We start from the raw sequence: 14,766 nt of genomic DNA on the forward strand, positions 1-14,766 counted from the left end.
TCTGCGCGAACGGTATCCATTAGTATGTATGCATGATTTTATATGCATGATTCGTGGTGTGTGCGTTTATTTATTTATGGATATATAAGATAAGAAGAACAAACGTTAGTCTAATTACACGTATCACAACATCTCTCTTCCACCCTTATTCCTCCACACACTCGATGGTCCAAGTCTCTTTCCTAGGATTTTGGTTTGGGGCTCATATTGCGGTCCAGGGGACGTGTGATGCCGTCGATTATTGCGGAAAAGTAGATCAGTCATCAGACAATACAGTTCGTTTTGACGTATCAACGTTCAGTGACTAAGAAATCGACCAAGTTGGATTGTCCTTTCGGAATAACTCGTCTTTTGTCCTTTCGCGAGACGCATTAATTCGGGTTTTGACTCCCTTTGAGCGCATCTCAGTTTTTAGACGTGGTACGAGTTATTCTTCTAGTCCAATCGTTCGTTATTGTCAATGACTCGTTCCCTTTTGTTCGCGCGGGTTCATGTCTCGATTTTTGGATTACAACGGGATCTTTTGGATCTATCGAGAGACGTAACCACGTGTTTATTTAGTGATGGAATCAGTTTTGGATTTTATTTTAGGGAACGGACTCATCGCGTAACGCGTTTGTTCTTAGCATCGAGGATCTGTTTGCTCATTTTAGCTACGTGAAAAGACGGCGAGTCTTATTTTGAGCGCACGGTAACCTTTCGGCTAGCAACAGTTCGTTGTTCTTCCCAATCCACGGGATATATCATCTTAGTGTGGTTATAGAAAATCAACGTTTCGTTGAATCGCATGCCTATTCAAAGCGAGGATATCACCGTTCTCTTTCCTTTAGGCACGAATTAAACAAACACGTACATCGGGCCATATTTCTTGCAGTTTTGGTAACGGTCGAAATGATCGAGTCGTTAGTCAAAACCCGCAGTCTCGTCCATATGGCGCAATTATATGGTTTGGCTTAATTCGGCTTCGAGATTTTAAACGGGGTATGCACTCATTCGAGGCACGTATTCAACGGCATTGGTTTATTTTCTTTAACTACGCTCGGGATTGACATATATCGTAAATTCGGAATGATTTTGGTCGTTTAGTTCATTTTTCGCTTTTCTTTTCTTAGTCACTTCTGCGGACACGTCCATTTCTCTTTAAGAACGACACGAGGCATAACGTAAAAGCTCGTCTTTTATTCGGATGGGACGGGCTACTTGTGCGAAAATTTTCACGTTACGACAGGGTCGTTCAAAACAGAAATGTTCTTCATTTTCGTTTCGTTATGATCTCGTTTTATCCCAATTTATTTAAAGAATGTGAATAACGGCTACTGTTAATATAGTCTTTTGTATCGAAATGTAACTACCCTTAACACCAAACCGATGCATACTAATACGTGCTTACGTCGTAATGCATTTCCTGAACATGTGCCTTCGTCGGGACACAGAAAGGGACAAGGCGGGCCGCACATGTTCATTCATACGAGATGACTAAGTCGTCTTTAGTTTAAATCGTTTTGATGTTTTAGGGTAATTAGTATGTCGACTCAAGAGTATATATTAACGCATCATTTCATTTTCTTTACATACTTTAGGATTTAGACACGTATCATGGCGATTTGAAAACACGAACTGATTCATTTATCACGCCAAAAATAGTAACGGGTAATCCTATGGCAACTTCTAAGGCTACTATATGCTGACACGGCTGAGCGCGGGACCTCACAGGACCGCACAAATTCGCCCCTAACGAATGGATGGGGACCCTTTGGCGCCTTACTGTAAGGGGGAACTTACACTAGCCTCTTTCGAGCGACGAATGGACTCTCGCTAGAGATTTCACGGAAATTACCCAAAAGGTTTGCAATAATGCACATGAATGCATACGAAAAGAAATAATACGATCCGTCCCCGTTAAGGGCTTAATACACGCCTTCAGGAATCAAATTTCTCGCTTCCCCAGCAGAGTCGCCACTTGTTAGACGAGGTGCCGCGGCCTAATCTCCCGGGCGGACCGGGGGGTGGACACCTCATGGCGACGTAAGCGGTGATTGGTGCCGAAAGCAACCAATCGTGGAATCAAGCAGCTCGGCAGGACCGGAGCTCGGAGATATGGAAGAGTCGCCACCCACGAATGGGAAAATGAACACTGATCCCTTGCGGGAGACCGTTGTGGGTTCGGAAAACTTATGTACGAGCCGAGAAGGCTAGCTCCTTTCCGGAGAAAGGCTACTAGACACCCCGACATCGCCTGGTTATGAACCACCGGCCTCCTACTCAGCATGTTAGGCGATAACGGACTAATCGTATACTTCTTTAAGTTTAAAATTCATTTGAAACCTTTTCTTTCTCATTTTGGGAAACCGTTTTGAGCATATATTATTGAAAAGCCACATTAGTAAAGAATCACCCATTTACATCAGTTCAATATACATATAAAAGAGAGGAGAGGAAGGAAAAAGTGATTTATTTACCACGTGATTTACATTTCGTGTTACATGTTAATTCTATACTAACTCATTTCCCCAAAACGAGTTTATGTACATGATTCGCACCTTAATCACCGTTGGAATGATTTAGGTGCGTTTTTTAAAACCCCGTTTGATGAAGTTCACCCGAATTGCCGTTGGAACGACTCGAGTGTTTGAAAGCGTTTGAGATAAAAACCTTTGATAAGAAAACGTGGTTAAACATACAAGTCAATTTTATTTTGTACAAATCATTTAAGAAAACGATTCAAAACTTCATTATTTACAATGAAAGCGATTTTAATTACAAGGTTCGCTTAATCCGTCGTTGGAACGGACTAAGGTTTTAAAGCGTGATGTTTTGGGAAACGATTTGAAATGTCAAGAAAACACTATTTATTTACATTAGGAACCTCTAAAAATCCATTAGTTTAAATAATTAAATTGAAAACTCTTTTTGTGATTTATTTTCCCTTTTTCACTCAATGGACTCTTTACTTGTCATAATTACAACAATAAACATATTTAAATCAAAATTCACTCCCAAATAAAGCCCATTTGAAACATGGACCCCTAAATGGCCCAAAAGAACAAAGGAAATAATATAAGCATATATATATACATTTTAATCCAAAAAGGAAACATGAAATAAAAGTTAATGAAAAGAGATTATATAATACATATATGAAAATACTAAATATAATACATTTATACTTTAAACATGTGAAAATAGTAAATAAAACTCTTAGATAAGAAAATAACATTTATTTCCAAAATAGTTTTATTTAATAATAACTAATATAACCCAAATATCCCAAAACTATATATATACATAACTAATGTAATTTTAAATGTCAAAAATAATACATATTTATCCACTAATAAATCACTCCCAAAACCCCAAGTAAATATTCTTTTAAAATGAGATTAATTACCATTTAAGTAAAGGAAGAAGAAAAGAAAAGATATATATACATATACTTATATTTAAAAATAAAATAAAAAATGATATACAAACATCCTAAATACTTATATATACCAAATGTCTAAAAAAATAATTTGAAAACATATATTACATAACTATACATATATATATATATAAAGGATCAAAAGCTCAAAAGTTAAGAAGGAGGGACCAATACAGCATTTTTAACATTCCAGCAGATTTACCGACGGAAAATCCGTCGGTAAACAGCAATTAGTGACAGAAACGGAAAATTACAGAACTACTCAAACTGTTTCCAGATTTATTCAAAAGCTTTAAATTAAGTCTAATTCAATCGTTTTGGATTTCCGAACTCCCAAAAATGGATCATAGTCAATAACGGAAGTTCCTAAAACGACGTTTTTATTTTAAAACATTATTCGGAAATTCTTTTAAATTAAAACTTATAATTACAACGTTTTTAACACCCGAACTACCTTTTTATCGGATCACGGTTCGTATTGGGATATCAAAACGAAGTTTTTTATTTTAAAGCAAAACCGAATTTTATTCAACACGAGACGAAAATTAAATAAATATGCCAAATTAAATAAAACGTGATAAAATAAAAGAATAACTAAATAAATAAATAAACTATAACATAAAAATAAATAAAGGAAAGGAATAAATTAAATAAAATAAAAGAGTCTAGTCCTCGGATAATACCTTAAATTCGGTATCTGACAGACGAAGCCGATTGATTCCACGAGTCGTGATTTTCCGGTTTTTGTGCTTTGTTTTTTTTTAGTAAAAATTTAACTTTGGAAAATTTGGATTTTTTTTGGGAAAAAAAAATATTTTCTCCAAAAAATTGACTTTCTCTCTCTAAAAATGTTTAGAGTGAGAAAGCTCCAAAAATCCCCTCACTCAAATGCATGGGGATCCGTGCCTTTTATAGGCAAACGGATCCCCGGCGGAATGGGCGACGCCCGAAAAGAATCGGGCGTCGTCCAAGGGGGTTGGGCGGCCGCCCAAGGCATGTTGGGCGGCCGCCCAACCTCACGTTGGGCGAGCGCCCAACGCAAGGTTGGGCGCGCGCGCCCAACCGCCGTTGGGCGTTCGCCCGACGTCGGTGGGTGCTCGTCCAACGGCCGCCGGGGCGCGTCTCGCGCCGTCGGGCGTGCACGCCCTGCGGCCGTCGAGCGTGCGTTCCGTGCCGTCGGGCGCCCACGCGTCGCGGCCGTCGAACGCGCGTTCCGCGCTGCCGGGCGCACACGTCCCGTGGCCGACGAGAGCGCGCTCCGTGCCACCGGGCCCGTGCATCGCTCGGACGTCGAGCGCGCGCCACTTGTGGTTGGATGCGTGCATCCGACGGACGTCGAGCGCGCGCCACGCGCCGTCGAGCGGGCGTCCGACTATCGTCGACCGCGCGTCGGATGCCGCTAAGCGCTCGCACCATGCCGCTAAGCATTCGCGAGCCACCCCATTGGTAACAGCGACCCACCATAACTCTTTCTTCCTTATTATGTACTTATCATTCTTTATATATTTTTTGTTTTTCAAAACTTCCGGAATCAATCGCTTCAACCGTCTTGTTTTCAGGTTTTCGTCACAGGTCCTCCGATTCGGTGTCTACAGCAGTTGTGGCTTCTGAATCATCTTCATTCGAGTATACTCAGTCTTCTGTCAGTATGTCTGCGACCGACGAAAAGGTGGCCGAATTGGAAAACTCTGTGAACAACATTAACGAGCAGTTGGCCGCAATTTTGGCCCAGCTAGCTGAGCTGGCATTGAAGGATAACAAGAGTGGTAGTAAGCGTGCTGAGAATGAGGTAAACACTGGTCCCCGCTTCGGGAACGAGGATGACTATCAGGATTATATCCAGAAACAGCTTGAGAAAGAGAAGGCTAAGGAAGAGGAGTGGAAGCAGCACATCACTCAGGAGGTGCAGAATCTGCGTGGGGGAAGCTCCGGAAGTCGGGACTTTTATAATTTGAAGAATTGTTTGTCGGCAACTGCTTTGCCTTTGAAGTTTCGGCTCCCTGATATGAAGAAGTTCGATGGAACTGGGGATCCCACGGCTCACATGAATCAGTATGTTGCAGTGATGAAGCACACAATCCTGACTAAGGATCAAGTCTTGGGACTGTTCAATACTTATCTGGAGGGGGCTGCCCTCATATGGTTTCATGCGTTGCCGATGGTGACGAAGAGAGATTGGAAGGAGTTGGCGAAATCATTCATCGCTCAGTATAGTTTCAACACTATGCTTGAGGTTACTCTAAAGGAACTGGAAAGCACTAAGCAACAAGCTAATGAGTCTTTTTCCGATTTTTTGAGGAGGTGGAGAGCCAAGGCGGCAGTTATGAAGCAGAAGCCGCTTGAGCAGGATCAGATCCGAATGGTAGTGGGTAACACATTGCCGTATATTAAGAATGAGCTGCGGTATATGCCTTTTACCGATTTCAATCAGATGTATAGATGCGCCTTGACAGTTGAGGGGGACGGAGAGCCGAAGAAAGCTTATACCAAGTGGATGAAGTCTGGATATAGTGCCGAAGGGCCAAGTGCAAGTGCAGAATCTGCAGCAGTGAAAGTGTTTGATCTTAATGCTATCGAAAAGAGGCAGTTCGCCAAATTTGATCAGACCTACGCAAAAGTTATCGAACGATTGCAGAAAAAGGGGTTGTTGAAAGCTCTTACTCCTTATAACAAAGCTCCGCCCACTCAGCAGATACAAGCTAGGGGATACTGCGAATTCCACAGCAGATATGGGCATACCATTGAGAACTGTGAGAGGTTAAAGCATGAGATCCAAGATTTGATTGAGGAGAAGAAGATAGCTGATCCTTCGTCAGCAAACCCTTCCACTAGGTGCAATCCGCTGCCTAATCATAGGGTGAGCATGATCGGAGTCGGGCTGAAAGAAAGCATGGTGGTGGAATCCTTCGGGGAAAATGAAGAGGAGTTGTTGGACTCCGATGAAAAGAGCAATGTAGGAAATGGTCTATATGTGTCCTTCCTTGGCAAAGAACCGGAGGGCGAACCGATGGATGAAGGGTTGGACGGTGGAGCACCGTATGAGGAGGATAGTGCCGACGAGACCGGGGAAGGGTCATCTCGGACTATTGTGCTAGAATTGAGTCTATTTAGCGGAGGAGAGGATCCCGATGTGCACTTGCGTGAGTATATGCACGATATGTTTGTTGAATCTTTCGGGATGGACGAGATTGCTCAGTGGTTCCACCATTCGCTAGTAGGCGAGCCTTTGGGATGGTTCCACTCGTTGCCCGACTCCTACAAGCATGATTGGGAACGAGTGTCTGATCTATTCCTAGAAAAGTACAAGAGAGCTAAGGATAGGACCGCAGAGCGCTTTGCGATGCAGATTGGGCCTATCAAGCGTCCGCTACCGAGGGTCAGTAAGTATAATGGCAATAAGGATCCGATGGAACACCTTCACTTCTACTTGTCGGCCATGGGTCCTTTGGGTTTTAAGGAAGAAGAGATCACCAGCCTATTCTGTAATTCGCTGATGGGTGAGCCGTTGATGTGGTATATGTCACTTCCGATGCATGTCAAGAGCGATTAGGCCGGAATGACCAAAAGGTTCATTAAGGAATACACAGTATGGATGCTTGCAGAGCAAACCCCGGACTCACCCTCTTATGAAACACCCGAGGTGGTGTTGGCAATGCCCGGATATGGCGGATATCGGGATCTCGTGGAGCATGCAAGGTTGTTCCGCAACCACATGTATGACGCTGGATTTCCCCAATGTGAACTACATGAACATTTCCCGGAAACTCTCATGGGAGAAGCCTTGTTGCGGCACCAAGGCCTATCAGAGGAGGAAATGGGTCATTGGATACCTCTTAGGGATGCTTTTGTGTCGGGGTATGAGATGTATGTTCCATGGACGGGATCCCTGGAAGATCTGGATAGGATCAGGCAATTCCCCGAGGAACCATTCGTGGATTATGTTAGGAGGTGGAGGTACCGTTGAAACACCTTTCCACATAATTTTGATTTGACAAAATTGTTTAAGTATAATTGAAATACATATTCTAAACACACTAAGTTTAAATGCTTTGATTTATTATACTAATGTGTTTGTTCAATGTTAAGTTAAAACTGTTTATAAGACACAAGAATTAAAAGGCCCAAGCCCAATACAAGTGTTAAAGCCCAAGTCAAACAACTCAGTACAACTCGGCCCGCGTTTGTTAAAACGTTGTCGCTTTGGACAAAACGCAACCCAGCAAGAGAAGGATCTAGAAGACCTTCGGGAACAACTTCAAGATGAAGTTGCTGAGTAGTCTCGACAAAGCGTACAAGACAGCAGCTGGCTAATGAAAACTTCCAGCCAAAGTATTTCTACTTTGGGTAAAGTTCAGACGACACAGTATGTTGTCCAGTTGACTTTACCATAAAAGGAGAGACATTCTGCTAAGCTGACCGAGGACAGAAGATACACAATTCTGATTGGCCGAGAGCTCTAAGCAAGTCAGGATGACAACGACAGGTAGCTGTTTCCCTCCAACGGTTATTTCGAAATTCGAAATGACCGATGCCCAGACGTCTCTATAAATAGTGCCATCAGAAGCTTCATTCTACACAGAACTTGATCAAGCCATTACGCTGACCAAATTTCTACACAAGTTCTGCAAGCAAAGAAGCAAAGCAAATCTTACACTACAATTCTTATATCTGTGTAAAAGTCTAGAGTGATTATTTCAATCGTCTAAAGTGTCTTAGCAAATCTTTGTATAGGACAAAACACTTATCATTTCTAGAGATTAGAAAGGAGAGGCTGAGTACTCGGTTATAGTACTCAGCGTGAGATTAGGATTGAGTAGAGGTATAGAGGAAGGTACTCTTGTTATACTCAGTTGCTAAGATTGTAAAAGGTTTGAGGCTCTACCTTTAAAGAGCTCAGTAGAGGATTCGAAATCTCGGAACGTGTTCCGGGGACAAGACGTAGGCTTAGAAGAAGCCGAACCTGGATAAATCTGCTGAGTAATGTATTTCTTACCTTTAACTCCTTATATATATTGCTTGCTTGAAATAACCAAAAACTGACCAAGTAAAGAGGTCAAGTTGAGTTGTGCGCGTTAAACGTCTGAGCTCAGGAATAGACTCTAAGTGCTATCTCCTGACTCAAGCTAAGAAACTGACCTAGTCACCAGTTAACTAAGCCAGTATCTTGCTGTTTACTCAGCGCCGCTGTTAAAACCTTTTTCCTTAGAAAAAGAAGTCTGCCCTAATTGCGAAAAAGTTTAAATAGTTCCTAACCCCCCTTGGAACTATACTTGCAACCTTACAAGGGACCAACAAGAGGTATCAGAGCTTAAAAGCTCACTGTAAAAGGTCTAACAACCTTGAGCTGATCCCTACCATGGGCGAAAACAGCACTCGGTTTCTCCCTGGAAACCAAACAACTCAGATACTGCCTGAGGGGCTGTCCATTACTAGGCCTCCCCTATTCTTCGGGTCAAACTATACCTTCTGGAAGAATAGGATGAAAAATTTCATTCAGGCTACAAACATGAGTGCCTGGCTATCTATAGTCCAAGGCCCATTTGTACCTGTCGAAGTTGTGGCTGGCCAAACAGTTGTAAAAGCTGAGGCCAAATGGACAGAGGATGATCTTAAGAAGCTTCAAAATCACGCTTCGGCTATCAATATGCTTCACTGTGCGCTCGATGCTGCAGAATATAATAAAATCTCAGGTTGTGAGTCGGCACAAGAGATCTGGAAAAAGCTGGAAGTCACCTACGAGGGAACAAATAAAGTAAAGGAGTCCAAGGTGAATCAGCAGATGAGACTGTACGAGCTGTTCGAGATGAACAATGATGAGGGCATTTCAGACATGAATGCAAGGTTCACCAACATCATTAATGAGCTCAAGAGACTTGGAAAAATCTTCACTGAGGAAGAACAAGTCAAAAAGATACTCAAGAGTCTTCCTAAAGATTGGCAAGCAAAGAAGACAGCAGTTGAGGAAGCTCAGGATTTAACCACCTACAAATATGACGAACTCATCAGTTCATTGCTAACCCATGAGATATCTATGAAGAACTTCGAGGTGAAGGAAAAATCTGAAGACAAGAAGCAGAAATCCCTTGTCATGAAAGCTGACTCCACTGACGGGAGCTCAACTGATGATGAGGAGATGGCTATGTTCACAAGGAAGATGAAAAGGCTATTCAGGAAAAATGACAAATACTCTAAGAAGCCTTACAGAAAGTTTGATAAGTATATAGCTGACTCAAGCGACAGCAAATACAAAAAGGACAGCTCAAAGCCCATTACATGCTTTTAGTGCCATCAAACCGGCCATATTAAGTCAAGCTGCCCCACACTGAGGAAAGACAAGAAGAGTGGCAAAAAGGCACTGGTGGCTACTTGGAGCGACAGTGATGAGTCTTCATCTACAGAAACTGAGGCCACCGAGTCAGCGAAGATATGCTTCATGGCTGACGAACTTGCTGAGCCATGCATCTCTGAGCATGCTGACCTATCCGTCGCATCAGATGATGAGGAGCAATCAAATGAGGTAATTACTCTTCCCCAGCTCAGAAACGATATGGTTAATGCCCTGAGTGATCTCTACACACTTGTCAAGAAGTGTAATAAGAAAGTTAGAGCACTCAGTAGGCGCTGTGACGAAGTGGAAGAGGTCAAACTGAGTGACCTCGGATTCCTTCTTCAGGACAATACAACTCTGCATGATAATATGAAAATCATACATGAGTCTGTCTCTGAAGTCCAGTCAGTTTCAAAGAAACTGAGAAACAACTATCCAGAACCAACTAAAGGTTCCAAATAAAAGAAATAGTCCTCTGAGAACTCAGTACCAAGGTACTCAGCATAGATGGAATCCCCAGCGAAAAGTCCAGTGTGACTTTTGTGGGAAGTTAGGACACACCACTAAGGTGTGCTGGCACGCTCAACACTGGGGTGCTGACAAGTCAGTGAAACATCCTAAACAGAAGGTCAGCTGTGACTTCTGTGGAAAGAATGGCCATACTGTCCATGTATGTCGCCATAAAATGAAATATGATGCTTTACCTGTTGCACCTAACAAGCAAAGACCCAAAAAGAATTGGGTACCTAAAAGTAACTAGTTACAATGCAGGTAAGCCTGAGATGTGCTGAGAAGTCAAAGATGTGGTATATTGACAGCGCATGCTCAAGGCATATGACGGGTGATGAAACTCAGTTCATCACGTTTGAGCGTAAACGAGGAGGGAGCGTAAGTTTTGGAGACAACAAGAAGGGTAAGATAGTAGGGCCAGGAACCATCGGAGGTAATCCTACTATTGAATCTGTCTCCCTAGTCAGCGGACTCAAATATAACTTACTCAGTGTAGCTCAGCTATGTGACAATGGGAGAAAAGTTATATTTGATGCTACTGGATGTAAAATATACGAGGGTAAAACAAATGAGTTAATCTTAACTGCCCCTCGCATAGATAATGTCTTTATGCTAGACTTAGAGAAAAAGTTTTCAAAAACTGTGTGCTTAGTATCAAAGGAAGAAAATTCCTGGCTATGGCACAGGAGACTTGGTCATGTAAGCATGGACCTCCTGGCCAAATTAGCAAGAAAGCAATTGGTTGAGGGTCTGCCCGAACTTAAATTTGAAAAAGATCAATTATGCCATGCTTGCCAAGCTGGAAAACAAACCAAACAATCTTTTCACAGCAAAAATATTGTCTCAACTAAGCGTCCGTTAGAGTTACTACACTTGGATCTCTTTGGTCCAGTCCAGCCGCTGAGTCTGGGTGGAAGAAGATTTTCCTTAGTCATTGTAGATGACTTCTCTCGGTATACGTGGGTCATCTTGCTGACCAGCAAGGATGAAACCTTTGAGACATTTTCAAATTTGGTTAGAAAAATTGAAAATGAAAAAGACCTAAAATTAGCTCACATCCGTAGTGATAATGGTGGAGAATTCAAAAACCAAAAGTTTGTTGAATTCTGTGAAGCCAGTGGTATTGACCACAATTTTTCTGCTCCTAGAACACCTCAGCAAAATGGGGTTGTAGAAAGGAAGAACAGAACTCTAGTTGAAATAGCCAGGACAATGCTGGATGAGCATAGGCTTCCAAAGTATTTTTGGGGAGAGGCTGTTAACACAGCATGCTATATTCTTAATAGGGCTCTAGTTAGACCTATATTAAAGAAAACCCCCTATGAACTTTGGAAAGGACGAAAGCCCAATATTGGATACTTTCGTGCCTTTGGCTGTAGATGTTTTATTTTAAATACCAAAGATAGCTTAGCAAAGTTTGATTCAAAAGCTGATGAGGCTATCTTTTTGGGCTACTCAACAAACAACAAAGCATACAGAGTTTTTAATAAGCGAACTCAAGTTTTAGAAGAGTCAGTACATGTAGAGTTCGACGAAACTAACCCTGCAGGTAGATACCAGCCGCTGACCGAAGATGATCCACACTCAGTAACCACCGCTGACCAAGAACCAGCTACTGAGTCATTCACGAAAAGGCTGACCAAGAGTAAGAGTGAACCTAAGATTACTTTTACTGACCCATCTACTTCTGCGGAGATTGTTGAAACACAGACAGCACAAGACATGAATCTACCTAAAGAGATAAGGATCCCAAGAGGGCACTCAGAGAGTGCGATCCTTGATTCTGCTGGGAATACCCTGATGATGAGGAATCAACTCAGGAAGTACCTCAGTAATGTTGCCTTCGTCTCAGTTCAAGAACCGAAGAATTTGATTGAAGCTGAGTACGATGAATTCTGGATGAACGCAATGCAAGAGGAGCTCGATCAATTCAGAAGAAATGATGTATGGGAGCTAGTGCCTCATCCAAAGAGTCAAAAGACCATTGGAACAAGATGGGTCTTCAGGAACAAGATGGATGAACAAGGAAATGTAGTCAGGAACAAAGCAAGGCTTGTAGCTCAGGGCTACAGTCAGCAAGAAGGTATTGACTACGGTGAGACCTTTGCCCCAGTGGCAAGGCTAGAGGCAATTAGAATTCTATGTGCATATGCATCTTACATGAATTTTAAATTATTCCAAATGGATGTCAAAAGTGCATTTCTTAATGGAGTTATAAACGAGGAGGTTTATGTTAATCAACCTCTAGGTTTTGAGGACCCTAAATTCCCTAACCACGTTTATAAACTCAAAAAGGCTCTGTACGGCCTCAAGCAAGCACCACGTGCTTGGTATGAGAGGCTGACCAGTTTCCTGCTGACTAGAAATTACGTCAGGGGCAAAGCTGATACAACCTTATTCATTAAGAGAAAGGGTAAAGATACCCTGCTGGCCCAAATTTATGTTGATGATATAATATTTGGTGCAACTAACGAATCAATGTGCAAGGAGTTTAGCAAACAAATGCAGACTGAGTTTGAAATGTCCATGATGGGAGAACTCAACTTCTTCCTCGGTCTTCAAATTAAACAAGGAAAGAATGGCATCTTCATCAATCAAGCCAAATATGCCAAGGAGATATTAAAGAAATATGACTTGGAAAATTGCAAGCCAATATACACTCCTATGGGCACTGACACTGTCCTCTGCGCTGATGAGAATGGTAAGTCAGTAGACAGCAAATTATATCGAGGTATGATAGGCTCTCTACTTTACTTAACAGCCAGTAGACCGGACATTCAGTTTTCAGTATGCTACTGTGCTAGATATCAATCTAACCCTAAGGAATCTCATTACATTGCTGTAAAAAGAATCCTTAGATATTTGCAAAGCTCAGTGAACGCAGGTTTATGGTATCCCAATACTCATGATTTTACACTCATCGGATACACTGACGCTCACTATGGACGGGATACGCTGGAACATAAAAGCACCTATGGAGGATGTCACATTTTAGGAAGCTGTCTGGTATCCTGGTTCAGCAAAAAGCAGGCGTCAGTAGCCTTGTCTACCACTGAAGCTGAGTACATTGCTGCTGGTCATTGTGTTGCTCAAGTCCTATGGATTAAGCAACAGCTTGAAGACTATGGTGTTCAAACGAAGACAATTGAAGTCAAATGTGACAACAAAAGTGCAATTGATCTTTCAAAGAACCCAATTCAACACAGCAGAATGAAGCATGTCAACATCAGACATCACTTCATTAGAGACCATGTACTCAAAGGTGAGATCAAGCTGACCTTTGTCCCAACAGACGAGCAGCTTGCGGATATCTTCACGAAGCCACTGGCCCGTGAGCAGTTCAGCATACTGAGAGAAGCTATTGGTATGTTTAATCCTCTTCAGTAAATTCCTGAACTAAATGAATATGCATGCTGAGTGAATTACTATGCTGAATGATTATTTTTGCTGTGTACTCATTGAAATTAATTAAACAGCAAATACTGAGTAAACTTGCACACTGAGTAAGTTAGTATAAACTTAAACTTAGAAATCATCCCATTAATGCAATACTGACCACTCAGAATATCAAACGCTTGGCATTCTAAAAGCTGAGTGTTAGATCCATTAGAATAAATGCAATAGCACGCGTATAGCCCTAGGATGACGTACACGCCGTATGTGTCATAAATGCCAGGATCTTTGTCGGTTCACAATCCCAAGGCAAAACTGACACATGGATTCGATAAGATCCATTTCTCACCTCTATAAATAATGGGTAATTCCCCATTTTTATTCTTTACGCTTATCGAATACTCTGGCAAAGAAATTCTTTCTCTCTAAAAATCCCTCTAAGCTTTCCCATCCTCAACAATGACTAAGGTTTCCTACAACATCTCCGGTGCTGGCCACTCTAAGCCCAGCTCCGATGACACTTCCAGGCAAACCTCTGTGCCGGAACCTACCAAAGTAACCTCGCAGAGCAAAGGACAAGCTGGCCAAACCTCTGGTCAGGGAAAGTCTGTAAAAGTCAGGACCTACTCCAAGGTCTTTGAGAACGTCCGTGAATGGAAAGTTGAGCCCTCAAGATGGGTATCAGAAAACTTCGTACAAAACGAACAACCCTTCTGCGAGTGGATTTCACAAAATGGCTGGACGGAGCTGTTTTCGGTTAGGGATGACACCTACCCTGACCTGGTAAGGGAGTTTTACCATAACCTCCGCGTTGCAAATGACAACACTGACTATCTGTGTACAGTGGTGAAACAGAAAACCATCTTCATCAACCCTCTCTACTTAGGAAATCTGCTCAAATTAAAAACTGAGGGAGCAAGGCTGAGAAGATCTGGAGATCAGGATGGCACTGGGTATGCACACAACTTCTGCAAACCTGAGGGCCACTCAGGAGAAGTCTCAGCTTCATCTATGGGTCAGCACTAGAAGATGGCTCATTACTTGCTGACCTACTTCATCTACCTGAAGATCAACTGCACTACATCAGCAACAAACTTCGAGCAATGCTTTATAT

Source organism: Euphorbia lathyris, chromosome 2 (assembly GCF_963576675.1).
Source record: "Euphorbia lathyris chromosome 2, ddEupLath1.1, whole genome shotgun sequence".
NCBI classification, from domain to species: Eukaryota; Viridiplantae; Streptophyta; class Magnoliopsida; order Malpighiales; family Euphorbiaceae; genus Euphorbia; species Euphorbia lathyris.